The 27,764-nt window shown below is 38.4% G+C and overlaps 1 long non-coding RNA gene across 4 annotated transcripts in view; it reads left to right on the top strand.

The window, feature by feature from the left end:
* The window catches only part of LOC148128257 (uncharacterized), a 299,527-nt gene that overhangs the window by 164,998 nt on the left and 106,765 nt on the right, over positions 1–27,764 (top strand). The window contains exons 7-8 of one of the 4 annotated variants that reach the window (XR_015741136.1): positions 1,482–1,591; positions 1,930–2,162. This is a non-coding gene — a long non-coding RNA (uncharacterized LOC148128257). Of the gene's footprint in view, positions 1–1,481; positions 1,592–1,929; positions 2,163–27,764 lie in introns of those variants that run through there. The other 3 variants (XR_015741138.1, XR_015741139.1, XR_015741137.1) reach the window with 3 other exon arrangements.

Below are 27,764 nucleotides of genomic sequence, written 5' to 3' on the forward strand. Positions count from 1 at the left end.
GTGAAAACCATTCTAGTCCCAATAGGCTGGGTCGATTCTGGTCGACTATGGTTAGTGGAAGGTCTCTGGTGTATTTTTTGAAGGTTACCTTGAACTGACCAGTACCTACTATGAGGATTTTGTTCCCCTGGTAGTCTTTTAGTGTTAGTGTTTGTTTTTCAAGTTCTTCCCGGCTCATGTCTGGTATCAGTCTTTTTATGGTGTCCCACGATACCAATGACAAATATGAGCCTGAGTCCACTTCCATCCAGCATGGCTGACCTATGGTGACCTGGACATATACTTTCTTGGCATTTGTTGTGTTGGAGTGTCCAATGGTGCCCGTCTGGTGTGTTTCTTCCCTTCCGTTACTTGTTTTTTTTCCTCGCCTGCTTCTGTTGTCTTGGTTCCAATGGCTCCCTGTTTCTCTTTCTCTCTCTCTCTCTCTCTCTCTCTCTCTCTCTCTCTCTCTCTCTCTCTCTCTCTCTCTCTCTCTCCCCCTCTCTCGGGGGTGAGTGGGTTTGTTCCATTTTTGTCTAGGGCCATAGTTCTTTCTTGCTCAGCATGCCCTAGCAATATGTCCCCGCTGTTCACAATGTTTGCAGATTGAATCTAGGAAACGGCACTTGGAACAAAGATGGTTCCCCTTGCAACCGGCACAACGAAATTCTTTCCTTTTTCCATTCTGGTCCCTTCTGCCCTGTTCTGCCCAGAGTTGATTTATCCCTTCTTCTTCCTCATTGTCTTCCAATGGGGGCTCAATGTCCTCGTAGTGGGTTGTGTTGGTGTTTTTGGGGGTCTCTGGTGGCATTTTGTTCATCTTCCACTTGGCAGCCACCGATTTTTGGGGTGCTTCGGCTGCGGTAGCTTCCTCTATTGCTTTTTGGAGTGTTATTTTAGGTTTTGTTAATAATCAGCCCTGGAGTGTAAGATCTCTCAGTCCCAAGACCACTTGGTCCCTCATGGCTTCATCTATGTTTAGGAATTCTCATGCTCCAGTGATGTCTCGCAGCATTGCAAAGAAATCGCCAATGCTCTCGCCTTTTTTTTTGGTCACGCCAATAAAATTCATGTCTTCTGATTAGGCATGAAACGGTTGGTGTGTTGTGAGCCCTCAGTATCTTTTCCAGGTCCGGCCAGGCATCATTTTCACGTCAGTGGGTGCCGCTAATGCTTTGGCCATCTTAAATACCACAGGACCGCAATGGATTAGGAAGACGAGCCTCTTCCTGTTTTCAGATACATTATGGAGGTTGCTCCCTTCAAGAAACATGAGGAATCGGTCGATGTACGATTCCCAGTCTTTGGTTGCTGGATTGAACGGTGCAGGTGGAGTGTGGTTTCCGGCCATTTCTCCTTGATGTGTTGCTGGTGTTTGTTGGTTGCTACATGCTCGCTGGTCTCCTTTGTCTCAGTATCCCACCTTCGTCGCCAGTGTTAAGTCGCAGGAAATGAGACTCAGGACACCAGCATGATTCCAATTTGTTTTTACTTCTGTCTAGGACTGAGCAGCAAAGAAACTGCAGCAGCCCTTCTTATACTCGGGCTGCTCATGGCTGGGGCCAGTGATGGCTCTTCGAATTTCCCGCCACCATGGACCAACCAATTACAGGTAAGTATGCTAATGCATAACAGCTAGTTTCAGCAGCTGTACATTCATATCTCTTCTCTCTTCTCACAGATTTTCAGATTTTCTTTTGCATAAGTTAAACACCTGAAACTTCTCCCTATGAATCTTATCATACCATTCTGTATTGATCTTAATTCTAACAGCCACATGTTTTAAAATATATATTAAATTATTGGATAGTACTTTTCAGGATATATGGGGTGGAGTGGCAGAAATATATGCCACCGCAGTGTAGCCTTCTCTACTCAACTCTTCTGATGTCAACTGCATGGGAAAACATACATTCAGCTGACTGGATTTTTTTTACTTTGTGTAATTAGGTATTCTTCTACAGTGAGGAGTCCTGAGCACCATAAATCTCCTTCAGTTGAATGATGTCCATTGTCCAACACACGTTAGAGAACCAGAACTAAATGATTCTCTGTGCCAAGTTGCAAATCTAGTAGACTAGCCCAGTTTTGCTATTGTGTTGTATGTAAATTGTCCTACTTAGTTTTTTTCTTTTCCTCTATAACTAATTACAACATTGCATAGTACCTGGATGCTTTTTGTACTGTCAACCTGGGTATGATCTGTCTCTTCCAATTGTCCCCTCCCCTGCTTTGTGATATTTTGTTTACCTTATATGACAAAGGAGGGTCAAATATTATTTACATGGAATAATAATGGGATTGCAAGCGCTTTCCAGCTTTCCAATTCTCAGCCTTTATAAATTGCTGCCTTTAACTTAAATATTTGGATAGCTCAGCAACAGTTGTAACCTTCATTAAGCAAAGAAATGAATTGCACCCAAGTAGAGAAGGTGTCAGGTTTTGTCTGTGTAAGAGTTTTGCATTGGAGGAGCAGAAAATAATCTCTTGTCACTTAAGGTGGCCATTCACACATGATAAGTAGCAGAAAAGAAGCAAACAAGCACCAGTCTCTAAACCTCCTGTAAGAGTTAATTAGAATTTGCATATTCTGTTATAAATAAAGGATAATGGTGAGAATCTCAAAGCCAGTTGGAAGGAGACCAGTAACTTCTACCAGATTCCTCAAAAAGGTTTTAGGATTTATTAAGCTCCATCACTTATCTAAGCTAAACATGTGACTTATTTTAAAGAGAACAGTTGTCTATTTCAAGCCATTTTTCATATCAAGGACTGATTAGCCCAAGTCTGGTATTTAATATTTCTAATATTAAATCATCAGAAAGAAGAACTACAAGCCTTGTTGTTGCCCATCAAGCATTGTTACCTTAGTAGACAGTGTTCTGTTTTGTTGACTACAGTCTTCTCCACTGCAGTGAGACATCTTAAATTTCCAATGCAAATTATTTTAAAAATTTTATGTTTCTCTCTTCTCCCAAATTATGCATATTGAAAGATTATGCAAATCTGATTTTTCCCCTCTCAAATAATCCCTATTATATTTCATGTTTTTTCAGTCTGATTCTTTTCAGCATATTCACTGAAGAAGGAAATGTTTTCTGGATGGATGGAGCGTTTCATGAGTGAATGTTCCTCATAAGAGAAAAACAAATGTTTATTTTTATTGAAAACTGTTACATTAGGGCGGAAGATATGATTGATGTCTTCTTTATCAGAACAGAAAGTATGTTTCTTCTTTCAGTTGAGGAAATGTTTGTTATTTGGGGGAAAAATTCACATAGGTGAGACCTACCACCCTTTCTTATTTATTTATTTAATTTATATGCCACAGATCTCATCCAAAATCACTCTTTTTTATATTTTAAAAATAAGAATTTTAAAGGTGACATATACAGTATTATAAGAGATGATAGCTTAAATTACAAAGTTTCAGTCCAGAGCTGAATCAAGGTTTAAGAGATAATGTTCTGGGGAGTCAAATCAGTTCTGTGAAATATAAATCATAGAATACATACTATGTTATTGTTTATTTGTTTTGTTTTTGTTCCTTCAAGCAAGTTTTTATTCCTGACAACTGCCTGCACTAGTTTCTGCAGTTTTCTTGACGAGTTTTTGAAATTGGTTTGCAATTGCCACTTTCTTAGGGCTAAGACAGCTGGCTTTGTGCCTAAGGTACGACTCAAACTCACAGTGTCTTGTTTGTAGCATGGTGCCTTAACCATTGTACCAACCTCGATCTCTGTAGAAGTCAGAAAACTAGATAAAACTGCTATAATCTCAATCTGACATATACAAAATTCTGGACTCCACCTAAATATAAACATAATGGTAATAAGAAAAGATGGCCTAAGTCAAGGCTCTTCAAACTTGGCAAGTTTAAGACTTGTGGACTTCAACTCCCAGAATTCCTGAGTTAACATGACTGAAGGAGTAATTCTGGGAGTTGAAGTCCTCCAGTCTTAAAGCTGTAAAGTTTGAAGACCCCTGCCCTAAACAGTGAAAGGACAGATAATCAAGAACATGGGTCACAACTTCAAACCAACAGGAGGAAAGTTCAAAAGCACTGTTAGAAATGATTACTTCACAGAAAGAGTAGTGGAAGCTTGGAACCAATTTTCAGCAGAGGTAATGGGTATATAATCAGTAATTGAGTTTAAATATGCTTGGAATAAATACATGTTCATCACCCAATAAAAATAAAATAATTTAAAAATTAATTAATTAAAAAGAAAATAAAAAACAAATATACTCATAGGGCAGCCTTGATGGACCCCTAGATCTTTTTCTGTCATCTTTTTTAGTTTTCTATGTTTCTATAATATACCATTATTTCCATGATTATATGGAATTATATACTTGGAATACTGCATTTAGTTTTGGCTGCCACAATGTAAAAAAGATGATGAGACTCTAGAAAGGGTGCAGAGAAGAGCTACAAAGATGATTATGGGACTGGAGGATAAAAACATGTGAAGAACAGTTGCAGGAACTGGGTATGTCTAGTCTAATGAAAAGAAAGACTAAGGGAGACATGACAGCAGTGTTCAAATATCTCAGGGCTACCACAAAGAAGAGGGAGTCAAGCAGAGGTGGTATTCAGCAGGTTCTGACCAGTTCTGGAGAACTGGTCTGACTGGAGATTTTATAGTATCCTTCCCCACCAGGCCCACCAAGCCATGCCCATAGAAACGGTAGTAAAAAAAAATTTTGAATCCCACCACTGGAGTCAAGTTATTCTCCAAAGCATCTGAGGGCAGGACAAGAAGCAATGGGTGGAAACTAATCAGGGAGAGAAGCAACTTAGAACTAAGGAGAAATGTTCTGATAGTTAGAACAATTAATCAGTGAAACAACTTGCCTCCAGAAGCTAGGAATGCTCCAACACTGGAAGTAGTTTAAAATATGTTGGATAACCATTTGTCTGAAGTGGTGCAGGGTTTCTTGCCTAGGCAGGGGATTGGACTAGAAGACCACCAAGGTCCCTTCCAACTCTGCTATTCTATTCTATTCTATTCTATTCTATTCTATTCTGTTCTATTCTGTTCTGTTCTGTTCTGTTCTGTTCTGTTCTATTCTATTCTATTCTATTCTATTCTCATGTAGAACTTTGGAAAATGGCAGCTGTCTCTGATGAAAAAAGAGGAGTCCTTTGTGTTAAACTAGATTTTGCTAAACTTTGATTGTAACAGAGAATCCTCATTTATTTGTTGACTTGGGATTTTTGATGGATATTGTGATTCAACCAGACACTAGACTTGGCTGCAACAGGACACTGCTAATCATTTTCAGTCTCTGTTCAAAACAAGGTATCTGTTCTGATCCGAGTCACACTGACAAGACAGGTATTAGTAAAAGTCAGTTTCTCACTTACACAACATCCAACAACTCACCAATGGGACTGGTAAAACTCCACCCCACTTCCCCTGTCCATAGTCTCTCTCCACAGAATTACCTGGTTCCACAAATTAGGGTCAAGCTGACCCACAAGGCACAAGGGTCAGGCACACTGCTCACAAAACTCCAATCTGCAAAACAGAATCCAAGCTTCCAAAAGCCAAAGCACAGTCCAAAATTCTGAAGGCAGGAAAGCAATTCTGAAGTCCACAAGTAAAGCCTGAGGTTCAGAGTCCAAAAGCCCTATCCAAAGTTCAAGAAATAGAGTCCACAAAAACTGGAAAGAGGCACACCAAAGCAAACAGGTCCCTGACAACATACCTTTCACCAGCATCCCTAACCAGCCTTTGCCAGGTGTTCCTTGTGAGTAGGGGCAGGGCTGCTTCTCCACAAGCAACCTTGCTGACCTCCTCTGTGCCTCCCTCCACTCCCCTCTCCATGCCCACAGATTAGATGGGGGAGGCTGCTGTTCCTTGTCAGAGGTGGTCTGGAGCTTGTTATCTCTGCAGCTGGCTCTCTGCAGCTCATAAGCTCCTGCGGTTGGCTCTCCATCTGATCACTCCCCACTCCCCACAGCCCTGGGACTGTCTCGTCCCCAGTCCCTGACCCTTCACTTGTTCTGTGGGACCATGCCATCCAGTGGTAGGATTCAATTTTTTAAAATTACCGGTTCTGTGGGCGTGCTACGCCCACAGAACCGGTAGTTTAAAAAATGGCAGTGGAAGGATACTGTAAAATCTCCAGTCAGAAGTGGTATTTGCCGGTTCTCAGAACTACTCAAAATTTCCTCTACTGGTTCTCCAGAACTGGTCAGAATTTGCCAAATACCACCTCTGATACCATCCCATCTGATGGTCCTGGTTCCAATTCTTCCTCCTCTGAACTGGGATCCGACGGAGCCATGACAGTATCTTCCAACTGGCTGGGCCATACTAGTCAGAACTATGGTCTAGGACAGGGGTCTTGAAACTTGACAGCTTTAAGACTAGTGGACTTCAACTCACAGAATTCCTCCTCCAGCCATGTTAGCTCAGGAATTCTGGGAATTGAAGTCCACCAGTCTTAAACTTGCCAAGTTTGAGGGCCCTTGGTCTAGGAACAGTTGAGATAAACACAGGATTGAGTCCTTGTTGCAATGCACACCAAATACTTGAAGTTAGAATCTGTTTTGCCCCCATTGCCAGATATAGATTGCAACCATCCCTAAAGATTTGCCAAATGTATGAAAACGGAAGCGTTGAGCATTAGAAGATATTTCTACTGTTATCTTTATTTATATTTTCTTGTCAATTTATGTTCTGTTTGGCAGTGCTAAATAAAAAATATAATTTGCTACATATTGGAGTTATGCTGAAGGGAACTTGCTACTTACCCAGCCAAATAATACAATCCCAAGGGTTATATAAGTCTAGCACCATCTGGTGATATATCTATATCATGACACTACCCACATGGTATGGATTAGAAATTGCTTCCTCGATTTGAGTCAAATAAGTTGAGTACTATATTTAAATCCGTAAGATTTGTAAAATATGGGTATCGTACAGTTTGTAATCTTGACTAAAAACCGAAAATCATGACATATTAAATGTTTTCTCATAAATGTTCCTGTAGATTAAAAAAAAACAGTATTTAAATCACTATTTATCAATAAAATAAATTGTGGGAAACATCCTGTTTTTAAAGGGAATGTTAGATGTGTAGCCAGCACCACTGCCTTATTGAAAATAATAAAATAAAAGTGCATTATTTGGCTGGATTGTGTCTTATACTATTTGTAACCTACGTACATTTACATTAAACATTTTCAAACTGAATGTTTGAAAAAAATCAACTGTAGCTATTTTCCAGCTTCCCAATTAAACACTAATTTACTCAGTACTCTTGGTAATTGTTTAACAACATTCTCACAGTGCAATGATGTGAGTGCTTATTCAGAGTAAGTCCTATTGTATTCAATGGAACGAATTCCCATTAAACATCCATTCTTTAGGACTACAGCCAAAATTTTTCATATGAAACAAAATATACACAGGTCATTTAGATCAAAGTATTCATAGTTAATTTTCCATTATGCTTCTCTTGTATAAACCCCTTGCAATCTCATTCATAAATCTATCTTTTTGACATGAGTCATTTGCTTATTTAAGAAAAGCAAAAACGTATAAACTTTACTATAACGGATTAGATCATGCTTAGACATTTTTCCACGGCTTATAAGCAAATGGATAATTCTGAAATGTAGTACAGCAGCTACACAAAAATGTTGGCAGATATATGTGCATCAGTAATATTCTGCTTTTCTAAAAAAAAAAGGAGAGAGAGGAGTTGATACACAATACTAGTCAGGGGAAAAGTTAAAGCTAAAGTTTTAAAGTTTAAGTATCAATTACAGATTAATCAGATTAAAAGTTTTCCTACATAGAAAATATTGTCTAGGTTCTAAAATCTCATCATGTGAAATGTCAATGAATACAACTCAGGGAGGCCCCTCAAACTGGAAGAACTATTGAAAAGCTTCTTCTTTCTATTCCATCAGTCGGTGATTCTAATAGAAAAGAAAGGTAACACCTTTTGTTAATTATTTTACCAAAATCTATTTCCGGACATGTGCAAAACAGAAGCAAATTGTTCTTAGTTGGAGGAAGAAATTGACCCCCCAAACATTTCTCAATGTGACAGCAGATCAATCTGTGTATAACAAGAATTGCAAAATTAGTTGGATTTTTACCAATCATCCATTTGAGTGTGATATAAAAGCTAGATTTAAGTTTTGCTTCCACTGTCCTGCCCTCCCGCATCTTTACTTTCTCTGCAATTCGTAAACATAAAATTGACATTACCATAGTTTCTTTTACTGAGTTGCATAACATCAAGGCAAGACTCAATAGAAGACTTTTATTTTTAGTTGCATAGCTACAATTTTATCCATGTACTTGTGCTGAATATCTTCAGAAAGAATGCTGTCATATTGCCACTCCTGGACTGAACAGTTTTTGATAATCTTTGATTTATAGAGGCACATCCCAAAGGGCAAACAATTTTGCCACAAATTAATTAATCCCATATAGTGGTTAAGGTGGGGGGGAATCTCTCAAGGTATTTAATTAAAGCTAAGAGGATTGAGCCGTCCTTTTGCTCTTACGGTATATGTTTACCATTAGATTAGTTCTGGTTGATTGATGTACAAGACTTAGTACGGAATGTATTTGTTAAGAGCACACCAACATTTAATTTTCTCCCTGACCATTCCTACTTCCACCCTCTTCAATACTATCTCTTCAATACTATCTTGATTGTCTTCTCAATATTAACCAGCATATAGCCAAGAATTTAAAAAGGCTGTATATTTAATTTGCTTTGGTGATCTAAACAGCCTAACCATCTGAAAAGCAAATTCTATTTAAAATCAGCATATTCTACATGTCACATATTCTAGAGACATTCAGACTCGAGATGCATGAAGACTGATAAACTTTATTATCCTTCATTTTAAAGGAAAATCAGGTATTTACTGTCAGTGTAAAAATCAGAAATTGGCAATGGAAAAGCACATTTTATGCCAGTATAATTTTCTGTCAATTCAGGTATAGTTCAGCAATGGAGAAAGGCCCAAAGTCTCAATAGAAAACAAGCATTTTTAAAAAAACATCACAAAAGTTTGGAAAACCTATTTCAGAATATACAGGGCAGGGGTATCAAACTCACGGCCCATGGGCTGGATGCGTCACATGCTGGTCACGCCCAACCCCGGCTTAGTGAAGGAGGAAAAAGTTGTGATACGTCATGTGATGATGTGTCATTGCGAGTTTGATATCCCTAATATTGGGCACCAACAGGGCAACAAAGTTGGTTCAGATATGTAAGTGTGTGTAACAAGTCTTTATTCTGAAAACTGAAATGAGACTCCAGTTGTTTTCCTTCCAGAATTCTCAGCTCTGGCCATGTTGGCTATGAAAAGACCAAGAAATGGTAGATGGGTGAGTGAATGGATAGATGGATAAATAGATATTTTTACACACACACACACACACACAATATAAGACCCGCTGGGGTTTGGACTGTTCTCCTGACTCCATAGTAATTACTTCCTTATCCTTGAGATAAGTATAGCTTTTGTATCTCCAGTAACAGAGAATTCTAAAATAATGGGAGTTCAAAACATTATTGCATTGGAAGCAGTAAAACACTTCAGAGTGCAGAATTCGAAATGAAAGCAGAAGTTGTCTGAGCTATTTTTCACTCTATCGTTGCTTCTCTTTAAATGCTTGCAGTAATGACTTGTTGAAAGCTTGGGCTCTGGTACATTGTTTTGAAGTTCAGCTTGTCTTCAAGGCCCTTTACCTTCAGTTTCACATGTTGTAAGCCTTTTGAGTCTGGTATTAATAATAATTATTATTGCCATGCATCCTTATTTTTTGCTTAATGTAATTATGGAAAATGTAATAGTCTTATGAAAACAATATATGAGTTTTCAAACCTAATTATCATGACACAAGTGCTCTCAGGTCACTAGAGCTGTTGTTTTATCTGGAACCCTTCCATGCAAATAGATAAAAACAAAACTGCATTTAATTCAGCAACTCCAGCTAAAAGTTAAATCAAAGATGACTAGCTTTGGCCTCAGGGTGCGGCCTTCCTGGTAATAAATACTTTCCTTTTGTCATGATTTTAAGGGTGGAAGGAAGAAAGAAAGAAAAGAGAAAAGACAAGTTATGCATGCTCTATCAAAAACTGTGTTTTTTTAAACAATAAAAATTAAAGAAATGTCTATCTTATGGTTGTTTGAGTTGCTCTAGGGTCACTAAGGAGAAAATCATTCCAGATGTAAAGAAATTGGAACATACATACATACATGTCTCTGTGTGTACACATATTCTTTACTAGCCCAAACACATTCTTTCCTAGGTTATAACTTTGGTCTTAGTCTCTTAGGGGAAGAACAACTGGAAATTCAATTTTACTGATGAAATTTCTTTTAGAGAAAGTTGCTAATCTAGAATCTGACTAACATTTGTGTATCTCATTACTTTGGATCCCACTACTGGATTAGAGATACTTCTATGAAATCACAAAGAAGTTGCAATAGGATAAATTGCTTTAAGCAAGGCTACATGTTCTAAAAGACTTCCCTTATTCTGCATAGCTGTGATAGACACATTCAGTAAACATGGCTTACTATTTAGCAAGTTGTGTTAAGCCTAAATATAATCCATTTCTTTTTCACTTAGCATGTTGTTTGAATCTGATATATGAAAGAGGGTAGATATTTTAGCATTACATATGAATCAAGCCAACTACAACAGTCAAATAATGGTTTAACAAAACACAGTCAATAAAGATTTCTGCAATGCACAAACTTGACAATATCTTCTTGAAGGTCTCAAGTGATGGCGCTTCCACAACTTCTGAGGGCAAGGTGTTTCATTGGTTGATTGTTCTCACTGTCAGAAAGTTTCTCCTTATTTCCAGGTTAAATCTCCCCTTGTTCAGTTTTCATCCATTATTCCTTGTCTGGCCTACAGGCGCTTTAGAAAGTAGCTTGACCCCTTCCTCCCTGTGGCAGCCCCCCAAATATTGGAAGACTGCTATCATGTCTTCCCTGGTCCTTCTCTTTACTAGACTAGCCAAGCCCAGTTCCTATAACCGTTCTTCATATGTTTTAGTCTCTGGTTCCCTAATCATCCTGGTTGCTCTTCTATGGGAATTTGAATCTCACAGACTTCCCTGATACATTAAGTCAAGGTTAGTATTCACCATTTGAATAACCCAGCAGATGTTTTCTAAACAACATAAACAAAGTCATATTTTGAGAGCTGACTTCTATTTTATATGCAAACTAGCAATTGTTGAAGTACCTGGTCAATTGACATTTTCTTTTTCTTTTGAAACTGAATTAGAAACAGCTGCTGAACATGAGTTGAGGAAAAGGCTGATCTTTCCTCCAATCTCTTTGTTCATTTTTTGGTCATTCCTCCTTTTCAACTTACTTCTCTAACATATTTAGTTAGCTGTTTGCCCAGATTCTGATAACATGCTCAGTTATCCTATAATTAGCCCTGCCAAATAGCTTGCAAGAAACCTGGTTATAAATTGTGATTAAACACTTTTATCTTAATCCTAATTTAGTATATGGTTAGGGTTCTCCAGGACGAATCTCTTCACACCATGAGTCAGCAAATTGTGCAAAGCCAAATATCTGTTTTTTCTCCTTGAGGCCATCTACTTTCAGTTCCTTTGTGAATCCCTAGTGGAAGCTCCACACATTATAATTGAGTGCTAAGGAAATGAGATAGTCTCCAAGTAATTGCCTTTTCATGTGGAAAGGTTCTCTGGATTCCAACCAACAAATGAGCAATTTAAGTCAGACATACCGTCGTGTTCACTCCTACCAAGGCTGGAATGCCTAGGGCTGGAGGGGAACTCCAGGGCTTCTCCCACCAGCAAGTGGGAGAGAGAAAAACTCATCCTTCAGCCAGTGACCCACCCTCTACTTTATGGAAGTTCTTGGGCTAACCATAATCCCCCTTGGCTCTTGCTTTGTTTCACTTACCACCCAGCATCATTTGCCAGCATGAAAACAAGCCCTGTTCACTCTTTTAATATATGCTGTGGTTGGACCGTGCTTGGGTAAGTGAATAGGTTAAGCCAAATTTGACAGCTTTAAGACTTGTGAACTTCAACTCCCAGAATTCCTTCTCCGGTCATGTTAGATCAGGAATTCTGGAAGTTGGAGTTCACAAGTCTTAAACTTGCCAAGTTTGAAGACCCTTGAGTTAAGCCAGCAGTCAAGATATCGAACCAGAAAAGGGTGGAGGTACTTAGTGCCTATGACCTGATGGTCAGATGGATTCTAGGCACTGCCTCCTACTCCTCTATTTGAGAGAGTGCTTAACTCAGATGTAAAACTAAGAGGGGCATATCCTATCTAGGGGAGGAAGGTGAATAGCGCATCATTTGCCTAGTGATTGGAGGAAAACCTATATGTTATGTTAAATAAATGATAGGTGGCTGGGAGAGAAAAGAAGGCCACCAGAAGCATGTACAGGTGGGGGGGGGAGCAAGTTGGTAGGTGCAATAGCACAATTGGTACCCCACTGCACAGGGCTTAAATATAATTTCACAGAATTGTGGTCCCATGGGAACAAATGGTGCTGATGTAAATACTATAAAATTAAAATGTTCAAGAAAAAAATATCTAGGGCTAAAAATCATGAGTCTAAAACTAAAAAACCAGAGAAGAAAGAAATAAGAGGGGACAGCAGAATATGACTTTGCCTATGGTGCCAAAATGTCTAGAATTGGCCCCGGTTGAAAGTGAAGTTGTGCCAGATGGAAAGAGCTATGCTGGATTAGGCCAAAAGCCTGCCTAGTCCAACATTCTCTTGCTCTGGCAGCTAATCAAAATGTTTATAGGAAGCCAGCAAACATTCCAGAGGCATATTGCTTCTGACAATGGAGGAATATATTCCTATCATGCTTAGCATAGTTTTGCTTATAGTAGGTGAAAAACCGATTGACTGATTATTTGCCATCAAATGACCACATAGATTTACTCTCCCAATAGTGTACCTATCACAACAGTAACTGAGTCCATCGATCTTTCTTCTCCTCTCCTCTTATTTCCCTTCCCTTCCACCTTTTCAGCATTAGAGCCTTTCCCAGGGAACTAGATCTTCACATAGATCCAAAATAGGATAATTTGAAGCTGATCATTTGTGTCTCTAGTGAGAACTCTGGGTAGATTTGTTTGATGATCCATTGATTTACTTTCATGGCAGTCCATGTTGTTCTCAGGAGTCATTTCCAAAGTTTAAAATCATCAATACTCTTTCTATCCTTTTATGAAGAATTGCTTCTTTTTGCTCAGTTTTATTGAATTGAATTGCATATTATTATTATGAAATGTGCAGAAAACTTCTCCCTAGCCACTTTGTCTACATGGACTTTACTGGATAGTCTTCTGTCATGCCTCTTCTTATTCATCCATTTTAAGTAAAAATCCCAAATGCGATCTTTCCTCAAAAGAGAACTGAATTAACCTTTTGATTTATGCAATTTTCACACAGTGCAGGAAAATAATTTGGGTGGGTGAAACTAAAGTAAAATTCAGCATCCAAATTACACCTCTATTGCCATGATAAACATGCAAGAAGTGTTTTTAGGTAGATTATTCTAAGGGAACATAAAAGTTCCTTGTTGTTGCAAAAAGGAATTGCATGACTTTGCTTCCCAGAAGATTCACCCAGCTCTTCTAATTGACAAGGAGAAATGTGGGTTAGAATCTTCCTAAACTGAAATCTGGATTACAAGGATTCTTTATCTCTCTCTTTAAGGGCAAGATTCTAACTTCTTTAATCACATTAGAATAAATGTGGATTATCCCATGAATACAAAGATCTCCTGCTTGAATTAACCTAGTCTCTTCAAACAGTGGGATTCTTCAACAGTTTACAGTTAGATTAACTTTTCTGCTTTCTCTCCTGATCCCCTTGTATCTTCTTTATGTGTCTATTTGACTTAGCATCTGGGGTTTAGAACAGTGAGGGATCATGACAATAGATGAATTTAGCTAAAGATAAGCACCTTTAAATCCCCACTGATTTCATTGAGCACATTAATTACAATGCTTGAGTCCTTACCTCTCAAAGATATCAACATTTTAAGACTGTCATCCCACTATTATGGAAAACCCATACTGTATGGGTTCAAACACATCATACTGTTCGTTTGTTTTTGTTTAGCCATAATTTATTGAATCAATTATTAGGACATAAATAAAAATAGTTGGTTCATAAAATTTTGCTGTTTGCAAAATATTTGTTCAAATCCAATTGGTAAAAAAAATCAGGATATACGCTTCAAAAATAAATCACTAAATACATAAATAGAAAGTTGTTTCTCCCCTGGTCCAATAGACTATGTTGTCTGTTATTGATAGTGAATTCTTTTTCCATCTCTGTATCAATTTCAGGTGTTTGAGACTCTGTATCAATTTCAGGTGTTTGAGACCTATATACAAGATCTGAATAACCATCAGATAGCAATGTAGAAAGTTTCCTCAATTACTTTTGCTGCCATCTAACAGCTGTAAAGATTTTTTTGCAGTCCAGACCTGGCAGCCTTAATTAATCCATAAAAAGAATTTTAAGGGGGAAAATTGGGAAAACGCTAAAAGCTAAAAATTCAAACATTCTGACCACAAGTGGGCCACTAAAAGAAACCATACATGGATAAGACAAGAGAACCTGGAATTGATGGAATGTTATTACAACAGACCAAATGAGAGGGGATACCTATGAGGGATCTATAGATGGAAAGAAGATCTACCTCTACACTTATTGAGAAACAGCTTATTACACAATGCTTCAATATAGTGAATAGGAAACTTTCTGACAACTTCAGATATACCAACTAATTTTACATCCCAGACTCAAAAAGCTCTAGAAGAACAACTGGATATGCAACCAATACCTGGATCTAGACAGTTGCTGCCAAGATCAGCTAAGTCATCCTCAAGTCCAATTACCAAGCCTTAGTGGAGAAATAACATCAGATAATATGTCAGAAGATGCTAAATGAGCCCTTACAACAACCTCTGCTTTCATAACTCAAGCCATTAGACTAGTACAGGGGTGTCAAACTCACATCGTCATGGTGGCATCACATGACGTATCCAGACTTTCTCTCCTTTTGCTAAACTGGGTGTGGGCGTGGCCAGTGCATGATGCATCCGGCCCATGGGCTGGGAGTTTGACAGTCCTGGACTAGTATAAGCTACAGCCACTGTAATCCTAGAGATGCTTGGCTATGCAACCAAGAACAGCAATACATGCCCACCATCAGAAAATGAGGTTGGAGGCTATGGCAACTTGGAAAGAGGTTCATCAGCTGGTAAAATCATAGAAGGTTATGGAGATTAAGCATAAGACTCAGCTATTGAAAAATATAAGTGCCTGATGCTATCTGAGGCCATCTGCCAAACAAAGGCTCACTGCACTGGCTACTAGGCTGAGGAGATACACTAGAGAAGCAGAAGCCAAGAAGATAAATGCCTTGTTCTAACAAAAATTATTCCCAACTGCAATGCAACAAAACTGTAACAGCAGAGCTACGAACAGTACAAACTGAACAGTACAGTATTGGAAGAATATATGAGAGAAAGAGAAGACACACAATACCAGTGCAAAATGGCTGCAGGTTCTGAGATCAGACCACAGCAATCTCCCAGAAAAGAAGCCACAAGAGTAGCAGGCATTCAACAGTAGGTCAAGAACATAAACAGCTGCACAGCACCTGGTCCAGACATGTTCCATACCTATTGTCTAAACAAATTAAAAGCAATGCATAAACACCTGGCAGCAGAGATGAACCAGTTACCAGCATCCAACTCCCACCCAGACCAGCTGACCCAAAGGAAAGACAGTTCTGATCAGGAAAGACTCCCACAAGATAACAACAGTCTAATTACAGGCCAATAATCTACCTCCCCATAACATGGAAGGTCTTATCCTGCATCACAGCCACCAAACTACACTACCCATAAGGATGAGAAATGTATACCTATGCTACTGGTTCCTCTTTAGATTGGTCATAATGGCTTCAATCCATGAAGACAGATCCAAAACATGAGCAGCATCAATTACCTGTTATTTTTTCCAACCTTGAAGAGGTAATAATAATAATTTAGGGTGTTTTTTTAAGGCATAGAAAAGAATAGCTTATACAGTATGAATCCCCTTTTTATGCTATGCTTTGCATTTTGACATGTCCTTGTATGAATGTCTAATATAATTCCATGCATTTTTACATGGAAGATTTATGGGCCAATCAAATTGTTACATGTTTCTTTCAGGGTTAAGTGGTAGCAAGCAGAGAATTCTGACAGCTGTATATTAAATGCAGGTGGCTCTGTGAAAGCCATTCCCATCTGATACACTACATTAACCATATCCTGCAATTCTTCCAGAATAGTGCTGCAATGAATTAGATGTTTTAATAAAACCTTACTTAGCTGGATAAGCTAAGGCCCACTTTGAATTTAGATTCTCCTAATGTAGCTATCCAGTTCTTTTTTTAAATGTGTTGCATTAAGTGTTTGCTAAGAAAATAAATATGCTAGGATAATCTAGCAAAGAGTTACAAAAAATGAACTCCCTCCCCACCACACATTACTTTATCATATTACGCACCGTTACATATTTCATTTAGCATGAATTGATAGCTTCATCCCTGCTCCAGATCTAAATTAAAGACTTATGGGTTTAGTTGATCTTGCTGAACAATTTACATTTCATTATGCTTCTTTTGAACTGCCAAAATGAAATCTGTGATGTATCAGCTACTAAAGAGTAATGAAAGATTTTTTTTTCTCCCTTAGTTGCTTGCCGTTAAAGCTACAGGAAGTAAAATATGGAACAAAAAAAAATGTCCTGGAAAAAGATTCTCAGTAAGAAAGAACAACTTAAATATTTAACATTGTTAAGCAACAACTCAAAGCAAAGTCAATAGCACATGGTTGTGTACATTTGCATATATTTGAGGCTGGAATACTCAAACTGTTTAAAGCCACAGTGTAGATCTATGAAGGAGAACTATGAAAAGAACCATAATAGCAGCTCTTGGATGGTGGGTAATTATAGTGTGCCTTGAAACTAGAGATTGTCCCTAAAAAAACTAAGATGTTCTAAAATTGTGTCCTTTAGAATAAATAGAAATACTTAGAATGGAATGCCTTTGTGTACGTATTTGGATTATGTGAAAAGAGCTTTGAAAAACTGCCTTTGGTCCAGAGTATATCAACTAGGAAGACTGATGAACATTCATTTACAAATTCATATTATCATGCCCTGCACTGGCTACATTGATTAAAACTTTCTTTCCAGGCGCAGCTGAAATCCTTGCTTAGGTATGCAATGAGAATACCTGTCCCCTCCAGCCTATTCCCCTCCAAATTTCTGATAGCAAGGGGCAATTTGGAAAGAAGCAAAGAACAGGCCTGTGAGGAATCCTTGGCTGACTGCTTCATTTTACCTTTTTCTCCCAGTTGCGTTCAAACCAACATTCTTTTTCAAACAAATAAGAATTCGTGTCAGGGAGTAGCCATTTCCTCCTCCTTATTGGCCTATAAAAACTTTAAATTTCTGGTTCTTCTTTGGATTTTGTATACTGCTGTCTATTGGCCACCAAAGACACCCAGCTATGCAATGCAAAACTATTCATATGTGCTTGACCTGGGTCCTAGTTATTCCAATCTATTCTTGGAATCCTTGGTTAACTCACTGAATTAACTAAAAGTAATTTGTAGGAACAACCAGTTTGATTCACAAGTAATCTTAGTTTACCATCAAAACAAGGCTTATGACTGATCCTCAAAGTTGCCTCTGTGGCAACAGTCCTGCGATCCTAGGATTGCAATTCAGGCATTTGGCACCTGGCAGACAGTTATGATTGTTCCATAGTCCCATGATTGCTATTTGCAACTTTCATAGCCGGCTTCTGACAAGCAAAGGCAATGGGGAAGCCAGCAGGAAGTCACAAGTCCTAGTAAAATAATACTGTGCTTAATGACCTGTGGTGAGTCACTTAATGGCCACAGCTGGAATTTAGGCTATAAGTCAGTGCATTCACATGACATCATGCTTAACATCTATGCTGATGAACAGTGGAGTTGCTGATCTTCATTGTGGTCAGTACATGAGGACTACCTGTAGTGGCTAAGGTGTCAGGCTAGAAACTGGAGTTCTAGCCTGAGTTCTAAACCCATCTTAGGCACAAAGGCAATAAGGTGACTTTCAGCTGACCATTCTCCCTCAGCCCTAGGAAGGAGGCAAGACCAAGCCAGGTTTTTTTCTTTAAAAATAACATTGCTAAAAAACTGCAGGGATAATCCAGGCAGTCATCAGGCATCAACATTGACTTGGAGGCAATAAAAATGCATAAGAATTTACTAAATGAAAGAATTTACTAAATCAGAGGTTCTGATTTACTGTACTCATGGTGGAGTGGGTAGCTGATAAAGATTTTTCCACCTTTAAGGGATCATCCATCAATGTGCCTGAACAGCTTGGAAGCATTTACTATACAGTGTTTATTTAGCTGTGCCAAAGAGGAAACTCTGAAAAAAGCTAAATTGCATTCTTACTCCTGGACAGCTAAATATGTAAAATTTCTAACCTATTCCCACTCCACAGTTAGAGAAGAAAGAAAAGGGTAACCTGCCTTGCGAGGAGGTCAGGCATTAGGGAAAGTGGGGTTCCTTTACATCGGGGATCCCCAAACTTGGCAACTTTAAGACTTGTGGACTTTAACTCCCAGAATTCTGGGTGTTGAAGTCCACAAGTCTTAAAGTTCCCAAGTTTGGAGACCTCTGCTTTACACCATCACATTTTGATAGATGTATAAAATGGCACAGGGTAGCATAGCAATTTACAATAAAAATATTATGCAACTTGTAAGGTTAAGAGATAGGGTAGACTATCAATAAATACTGTATAAACAAGTCCGAGCAGATTTTATTCTAAACTTCCATGAGACTTTATTCTAAACTTCCATGAAATATTTTTAAAAAGTAACTAAAATTCCTCTTTTGAAGAGGAATTTTGAAGCTGTTAATTCTACACAAGGCTAAATGTATGCATAATCTAAATCACCCCATGTACAAAGAACTATGCAACTGGGAAAACTGGGGAAGGTAAATTATTCTTCACTATCAAAATCTCAATGTGAATTTTCCTCCCTGCAATTAATTCTTTCAACAGTAGGAAATTCTTTTAATAGGTGTCTTAAGTGACATCTAGTTTGTTCCATAAATTCAATTAAATGAAAAACATCGGCAAACCTACACAGAACTTGATATTGAGGCAAAGAATGAGAAACTATGTTCCTGCAGAAAAGAATTTAATGGTCAGTTAGCTTGCAGGAGATAATTTCAAAAATACCCTGGCGTCTACAGTTCAGTGAGAGAGCATCACATAATTTTTGCAATTCCTGGCTTTGATTCAAAATCCCATTAATTGGCTGGAACTTACTTTCAAGTAGTTTTATCATATCTGGTTCACTACTAGATGGCAGCAAAGCTGGATGTTCTCTCTCTTTGCTGCCATCTAGTGGTCAGTGTCTAAAGATCCTTGTAGCCCCATGCATTAGTTATGAGTCCTGCAGAACCATTACAATCCATCCTCCTGCAATTCTTAAAAAAATCAAAGAAATTCAAAAGAGCTTCTATTCTTTTCCTACCATTCTCTTAGCTCAAGACAGAAATGGTAGTTCATAACCAATAATGAAGCTGCACATAACGATATTCAGAGTTTTTAAAAATATATATTTAAATCCCTGACAATTTTCTGCTCTTTGTTCACAGAGCTGCTTAATATTGGAGAGACACCCAGCAGTAGAAGTGGGGAAGCCCATAATTGTCTTTTTTTCAAAATTTGCTATAATTTATAAAATAGGCATGACTAGGATAACATTTTGTCTTCTGTTAATGTACATTTCATCACAATGGGTAGCAGTACCTCGCCAACCTTATTGACCTTGGAAAAACTAAACAGGATTAAATTTAGCCAGCATTTATTCAGGAATTTACTAGGTATCCCAGGGCAAATATGTTCAGTGTTTTTCACAAATCTTAAAGTTGGCAACTTTAAGATTTGTGAACTTCAACTCCAAGAATTCCTGGTCAGCCATGATGACTTCATATTATTGATGAACTAAATAAAAAAAACCCGCAATAATGATTTTATATTATTGAAAAGAAAACATGTCCATGTAATCAGAGTGGTCTTTGAGAGAGTGGATCACCTGATACAGATATTTTCAGTTTAACACACTTGATTTGTCAATTGCATTTTAATAGTTATTTTAATAAGGATGGGACTCTTTATATTCTTTTCATGTTTGTACTATAGCCATTTTGTTATTCTTCTATAATGTCTAGAAGACTCTTTGCTATGAATGCAAAGAACCTGAATTACAACTGTTTTAATTGCTTTTAAGTTCTCTGTTTGCTGATCATCCTGATTTTGCCACTCTGCCCACCAGGGAAAAAAGGAGACTAGCATCTCCACAGAAAAATGAGAAAAAAGAGGGAGAAAAGAGCTTTCCCCAGATAAAATGGAAAAGCAAAAGCGAAATAACCAGCAAAACAATGGAAAAGCAGCTACTGTATTCTGGATCCCCTTGTGTCACAGTTTTATTTTTCAGCATAAAAATAATGACTTCCACAAACACGAAGATTTTGAGACTATTAATACATTGTCATAAGATTAAATAATATTCCTTTTTTAAGAAGTTATTAAAATAGCTTTAATGCTATCACCATTTGTTTTTTAATGCTTGGAATCTATAGCATACTATACATAAACAGATTTCTGTTCAGTGGATAATTTACTTTAGGAATGTAGGAAGGCAATTTTTAATTCTTCCCCGCCTGCCCCCCCAAAGCTGCTTCAGGGATCTAGAACCTTCCAGAACCGCATGGAATGCAGTATAGGAGGCCTCAAAATAATCTAACCTGGTTTATTCTGGTCTTTTCAGCTGCAAATTCTTCTCCCCATATGAGGTACATTTTAAAATATGACTACTTACTAGTTTTCAAACAATGTTCAGTGCAGAACATGCTTTGAAAGATGCAAAGTTGGGAGAAGACAGATTTTTTGATGATGAACAATTAAATATTAGTGTGTTTTTAAATATATATATATAGAGAGAGATACTAGTTTTCCACTTCTTTGCAAAGTACAGTGGAAGCAAAACTACACAATTTGTTTCCAGCAGAAATCTGTGGCAGAATTTGTTCAACCTCTGCTTCTGCTGTTCCTCCTGTGGGAGTCCCTGTTGGATAGGAGACCTTTTAACAAACAGAAGATGTCTAGAATCTTGATCCAACCCAGTGAATCTATAAGCTGCCCTGAATGGTTGAATAGGTGGATTGAAACAAGCTTAGTAAACAAAGAAATAAATATTGAAGAAGATGGCCATAATTTAGGATTGTTAGAAACTTTAATTTTACCTGACTCTGTGAGGTTACCAAATGATGGAGGACAGCCCTGTTACTGAATTTCTAAAAAATAAATAAAAATCGAAATTGTATAAGTTTTGTATAAGTCTTTTTCCCTGCCCAAAATGATGAGCAATGCCATTATTACACAATCTGTGCACCAAATACCTTATAATCAAATTTTCACTGCTTTTTCTGACAGGTTTTTAAGTTACTTAGAGGATCTATTTATATGTGGAAGCATCAACATCATGCAGTAAATCCAACCACAACTCAGTCACATATTTTATTAAGTCTAAGTTCAGTGAAAGTGCAGAGTAAACTAGGGCCCTCTGTCTCTCCATTACATCTGATTTGCGGTTGCTATAAAAAAGGCCCACATGCCGCTCTTTCAGATGTGTTTTGGATTGAAAATAGGATTAATGTGCTAAAGTGTGATTAGAATGGTTAAACACGATTAATTGGAACAGACTTGTATTGCCAAGGGAGCTCCGCTGTTGCTGGCCTCCCTCCAGTTTACCAAGTGAACAAAGCAGGCCAACTGTCCAACTTTTTTTCTGTGTCTTTTGCTTATGTGCCTCCCCCCCCGCCCCCTCGTGCATTTTCTCATAGCCAGCTTGTCTCAAAGCAGATTAAATGCAGCTGAGAATGTTGGTCTAGCTCTGCAACAAGGCATCCTGGGGGAATAAGCAGGAACCTCGGGCCCAGACGTGGCTGCTCTGGTGCTGGTTGAAAACTGCCATGCACCTAGGGCAGAGGTCCAGGTGGATCGACAGGGGAGTGGGGATAATTTGGGGTTTTTTAAAATGATCTATTAAGGCCCCAAACTTTAATCAGGCTGCTACCATACTGGCAGCTCTGATTTACCTCCAAAATGACAGTAATGGGCAGAAAACTGGCCTATGTCTGAACACTTGTCCTGGGTTTTATGGAATGCTCAGGCTTAGGCAAATGCAAGGACAGCAGGTAAACCAATGTGCTGAGGTTTTGCTTTAAGTAAGAACAAATTCACAGGTATGTGTAGGCCATGTTTTATTCTTCTCTTCAACATATGAGTTACACAGAGAGAGAGAGACAGAGAGAGAGACAGAGACAGTGAGACAGATGCCTCCAACACAAATAAAATCTAAGTTTTTGAGTTTATAATTCCATAGGTAGTTGACCACGTACAGGTTCTACAGAACCTAAAAAGTCTTGATTATAAATACTGTGAAGTAGTGGTGGCAGTGGTGGGATTCAATTTTTTTTACTACCGCTTCTGTGGGTGTGGCTTTGTGGGCGTGGCAGGGGAAGGATACCATAAAATCTCCAGTTAGAGGTGGTATTTGCCATTTCTCTGAACTACTCAAAATTTCTGCTACTGGTTCTCCAGAACTGGTCAGAACCTGCTGAATACCACCTCTGAGTGGTGGTATTCTACTGGTTCGACCCACTTCTGCCAAATTGGTAGCAGTGATGAGCAGTGGAGACTGAACTGGTTCCCTCAGCCACTCTGCTGTTGGGTCCACCCACCTGCCCGGGCTCCCATACTAACCTTTATCCTCTGAATTTGAAGCACAGCTGTTTTGCGGGGCACAGAATAGCGCCACACGGCAGCTGCTGAAGTGACCAGGATCGTGCAGGCTTGCAGGAGGTGACTTAGAATGCCTCTGCGCCTGCGCAAAGTGCGCATTTGGTGTGTGTGCACACACAAAGTGCAAAGCGCGCCCACCAAGCCACGCCCAACGAACTGGTGGTAAAAATATTTGAATCCCACCACTGCTGTGAAGCAAGATTTGCCCCAAACTTTCTCCCTCTCTTGCTCTCTCCTTTTTTCTCTCTTTCCACTTTCTTTGGTTTAGAAAAACAATGCAACAAAAATCAAAAGACAACTCTCTCTAACTTATAAAGGCAATAGTAATGGGGGCTCAAGAGAATGCCAAAGATAATTGATGAGGCTTTAGATTTTTCTTAACAATTGCACAAAGGTCTAGCAGATCACAAAGATGTTTTTTAAAAAAACACCAATATTTTTAGTGCATTGAGAAGCATCCGCTCAAAGGTAGAAACAGATCTTTTTTTTGGATTTTTCAAACGAAAAGGTATATGCATCTAGCACCATCAACCACCAAAATCTGCCTACTTCAGGTCCTTGGAAAGGACTCAAGAGGTGGATAAAAATGCCAAATCCAGTCTGAACCTCTATCTGACTGTGTGAGAAACCAATAATACAAGATTCTGCTATTCTGCTAAAATAGGTTTTCTCTCCCATCAGGGAAATGTTTGTTCATGTGTTGCAGAAAAATAAATCTTTTTGTCTTACTTTCATTCAGTTTAATGAAGGAGATATGGTGTACTTATAATTATTTACATACAGTGTGGGCAAGGTGTATATGTGTGTTTGAATGACCTATTTTTCACTGCGCAAAAATCTCTGTAGTAGTCTGGAGACTCCTTCCATTTTCAATATATCATGAGGGCCTGGACAGTAATCTGTAGTGAAGGTGGGAGAGTGACAAATTGCATGTTGCCACAAAGTTTGATCCTTTTGTACTTGTGTCATGATGTCACCTGCAAATACACGGGGCATGAAGTTTGCTTTTGAGCCATGATGCATGCTCTATCTTTTAACACTGGTGCCTGTGGGCATAAACAAAAGATGGCAAAGAACGGCAAATAATGAAACTCCACCCCATTTATACTTGTCTTGCAACATCACACAGAAATACGTGGACGTGTATAGCAGTGTTCCAATATCTAAGGGTTTGCCATAAAGAAGATTGGATCAATCCAGTGGTGGGATTCAAATACTTTTACTACCGGTTCTGTGGATGTGGCTTGGTGGGCATGGCAGGGGAAGGATACTGTAAAATCCCCAGTCAGAGGTGGTATTTGCTGGTTCTCCGAACTACTCAAAATTTCCACTACTGGTTCCCCAGAACTGGTCAGAACCTGCTGAATACCACCTCTGAATCAATCTATCCTCCAAAGCACCTGAAGGCAGGACATGAAGCAAGGGATGGAAACTAATCAAGGAGAGAAGCAACCTAGAACCAAGGCAGAGATTTCCTGAGGCTGAGAACAATTAATCAGTGGAACAACTTGGCTCCAGAGGTTGTGGATGCTCCAACACTGGAAGTTTTTAAGAAAAGATTGGACAACCTTTTGTCCAATATAGTATAGTATTTCCTGCTTGAGTAGGGAGCTCCAAGGTCCCTTCCAACTTTGTTATTCTGCTGTTCTGTAACATTAACAAAGCCTATGAGTTGACAAGCACAAGGGGACTTCCCTCATTGGGTCATTTTAGATTTGGGACTTTGGTCTGCCTGGCAGGTTTTAGAGCAATGGCAAGTGGTGCAGATGAAAATAGCAATACCAGCTGTGGCATTCCCCTGCAACTCCGACAGTAAAGGGAGCTTAAAAACATCCCCGAGAGAAGTATGAAAGAAATAAGGAGAAAAACAGAGACTTATTTCAAATAGGAATAAAATGTTTGAGAAACTGCAATGCAGATTTTTGGCAAAGCATTATGGAACGGCTCATTGTTTGTGTGCTTTTTATTGAGAAAAGCATCAACTCCAACCACTGGGTCAATAGTACTAACTTTTCTTAGGATATGTTCAAAACATGCGGTAAAAATTAGTCTTAAGATGCAAATCTATATACTCAAATACCAATGAGTACAGCGGGGCTTGCTTTGATGTAAATGCAGGCTGTATATTTTGGCACTTCGGGAATATGATTTGGTTTCATAAGGGGTAGAGTCCTTCTTTCGGCTTGTAATTTAACTCTGAAACAACTTTGGTATGATTTAGCAATTGTGTGGCAGATACCAAAATCTGTTCCCTGGCACAGCAGCAAATGACACTAGGGCTTATAGACCAAGGAGCTTTCGGCAGTGAATATACAACAGCATGGCCTAGCTTTGTCCCATGCATCTGTACTGTTGCGGGCCTGTCATACGTCAGTCTATCAACATAAAATTACATTTGTGTATAGCCCTTATTAGATGAAATCTACTTGAAAGTGACTGCTCAGGTTACCAGTAATTACTTTCCAATGATTGCCTGCACCCCTTCACTCTCCCTCAATCTTACTTTCTAAGTTTGAAGTTTGCTGAGCCTCAGGCAGTAATCTTAATGTTGCTGTATGTTAGATAAGAAGAGGTCTGGGTTTTTTATGCACTCATAATATGTACTGTATATTGGCCATTGCTAAAGGGAATCTTATTTTAACCAAAGCCAGATTTCATGTCCTAATAGAGTTAGGAATGGTGTATTATTTTCCAGCTTGCACCAGCTATTAATACTTCATAAGTCGTGAACAGGAAAGAATTCTCATAAATCGAGATACAATATTTCAGTATGCCATTAAAAAGATGAGGATGCATCAAAGGTACGTAGAGATTTGCCAGTTCAGGTCTCCTTACAATGAAGACCCCAGTTCTGATGTTACTTAGGCACTGCTACACTGTCAGCTTCTGAAGAAATTATCTCCTTGAAATAATTATGGCATATAAAATACATCTGATCTGAGATTTTTTCCCCACAAAAGTGAAGTTCTCAAGTTCAGCATGTTTTCTGCATTTATAATGGCAAATATATTAAATTCTCAGTTTAAAGTTCTGCTTTTGGGCATAAATGGAATGATGGTTTGTTTAACTTCATATTCTTTTTCACTCCTAACTAAAAAAAAAGCATCAGCTTGGCATGTAATCCATATTAATTGATTACCACATTAAACAAATGAATGCTAAAGCATTTGAACTTCCTCCAGCTAAATGGAAAACAAGAGATGTAATAATTAATATTGATGGGAACTGCTGAGAAAGCTGGTGCCCTAGATTATTTCATTAATTTATAGATAATATTCCACTTAGCCAATCACTTAAACTAGATATTCTTTTTATTACTACAGTCAAGTACCTATTGACAGCTTGGTAAAAAGAGATATATCTCTACAGTTGTTGCTTTAAAGACTTGAGATGGTGTGGATCAAACAACTCCTGAGGAAATGCATTATATATCCTATAGCAGGGGTCTCCAACCTTGGCAACTTCAAGACTTGTGGACTTCAACTCCCAGAGTTAAAGTCCACAAGTCTTAAAGTTGCCAAGGTTGGAGACCCCAGTCCTATAGTGTAGTCAATGTAAGAGAAGTCCTTTTCTGGCAGCCTCTAAGCTGATTAGGATTTTAAAGCTGAATACCAATCCATAAAACTGTGCATGGTGAATAACTGGCAACCAGTAGAGTCACCTCTTAATAGGCATCATATGATCCCTGTAACTTGTACTAGAGAATTATTTTGCTGCTTCATTTTGCACCAGCTACAACTTCTAAATATTGATTTAGTCATGATCAAAATCCTTGATCGTAAGGTTTGAGTTCTTTGGAAATGATTGGGACTTTATAAAAATGTACTGGATTTTAATGATTGGACTACTTAAAGCAGAGACATCATTTCTCAGGCTAATAAGGAAAACTGAAACAAGTTATGCTGCACTGATGAATAGCATAAAAAGGCTGTGTTTGTGCCTGTGTAAATGGCAATCCTTCTTAATCATTTTTCCCACAGTGAGTCCTGTTCTATGGAACATTCTCCCTTCAGAGGTCAGGATGGGCCCCACCCTGATAGCTTTTCGTGACACCCTAAAAACCTGGCTATATATATAAAAACTTGTTGGCTGCCCAGCATCATTGATTGAGATGGGCAGCTACAGAAATTGAATAAATAAATAAATATGCACAACTCTGGTTTATACATATTGTACATAGGATATATTTCATATGTTATTTTATTTTTATTTTATTTGCTACTCAACTTTCATGGTTTCTGACTACAATACTGTATAGATACAATCAATGTCTCTACATGTGTGTATATGTGTATGCAGAGAGAACGAGATATATACACCCACACATATACATATGCCTGACTCAAAGTAATTCTGTGACAATTTTTACATCTTTAGCAGAACCTCACAATTATTTTATTAAAACGTCTATGGAGATTCTTGGTCATCCAGGTCGTCGTTGTCCCAAAGGTGCTTTTTCAAAAAGTCCAGTTGCCTTTTGAAAAATCACCTTTGGGATATTTTAGTAAAACAAAAACAAAAGCACAGGGCAAACAATACACCAAAAAAGACTTCTACAATCCACAGGAATTTGTTGTTCATTATCCACATAAGAAGCACTTAATTTGCTAAGAGATAAGACATAATGCTGAAGGCCAGCATTTGTTATTAATAGAACTAAAATTCCAGTGTAATGCTCTATAAATCAAACCTTGGCTTGATAATCATGCTTCCAAGCTTTGGACTTTGTGAACCCAGGAATTTCTAGGAATAGCTGCTGGCTTCGTCTACTCCTCTCCAGTTCTCTTCCCCCCTTTCTCTTTTTAATCTGGGAGAATG

This window comes from Pseudonaja textilis, chromosome 1 (genome assembly GCF_049901715.1).
Source record: "Pseudonaja textilis isolate UNSWEBS1 chromosome 1, rPseTex1.2, whole genome shotgun sequence".
Classification (NCBI taxonomy): Eukaryota; Metazoa; Chordata; class Lepidosauria; order Squamata; family Elapidae; genus Pseudonaja; species Pseudonaja textilis.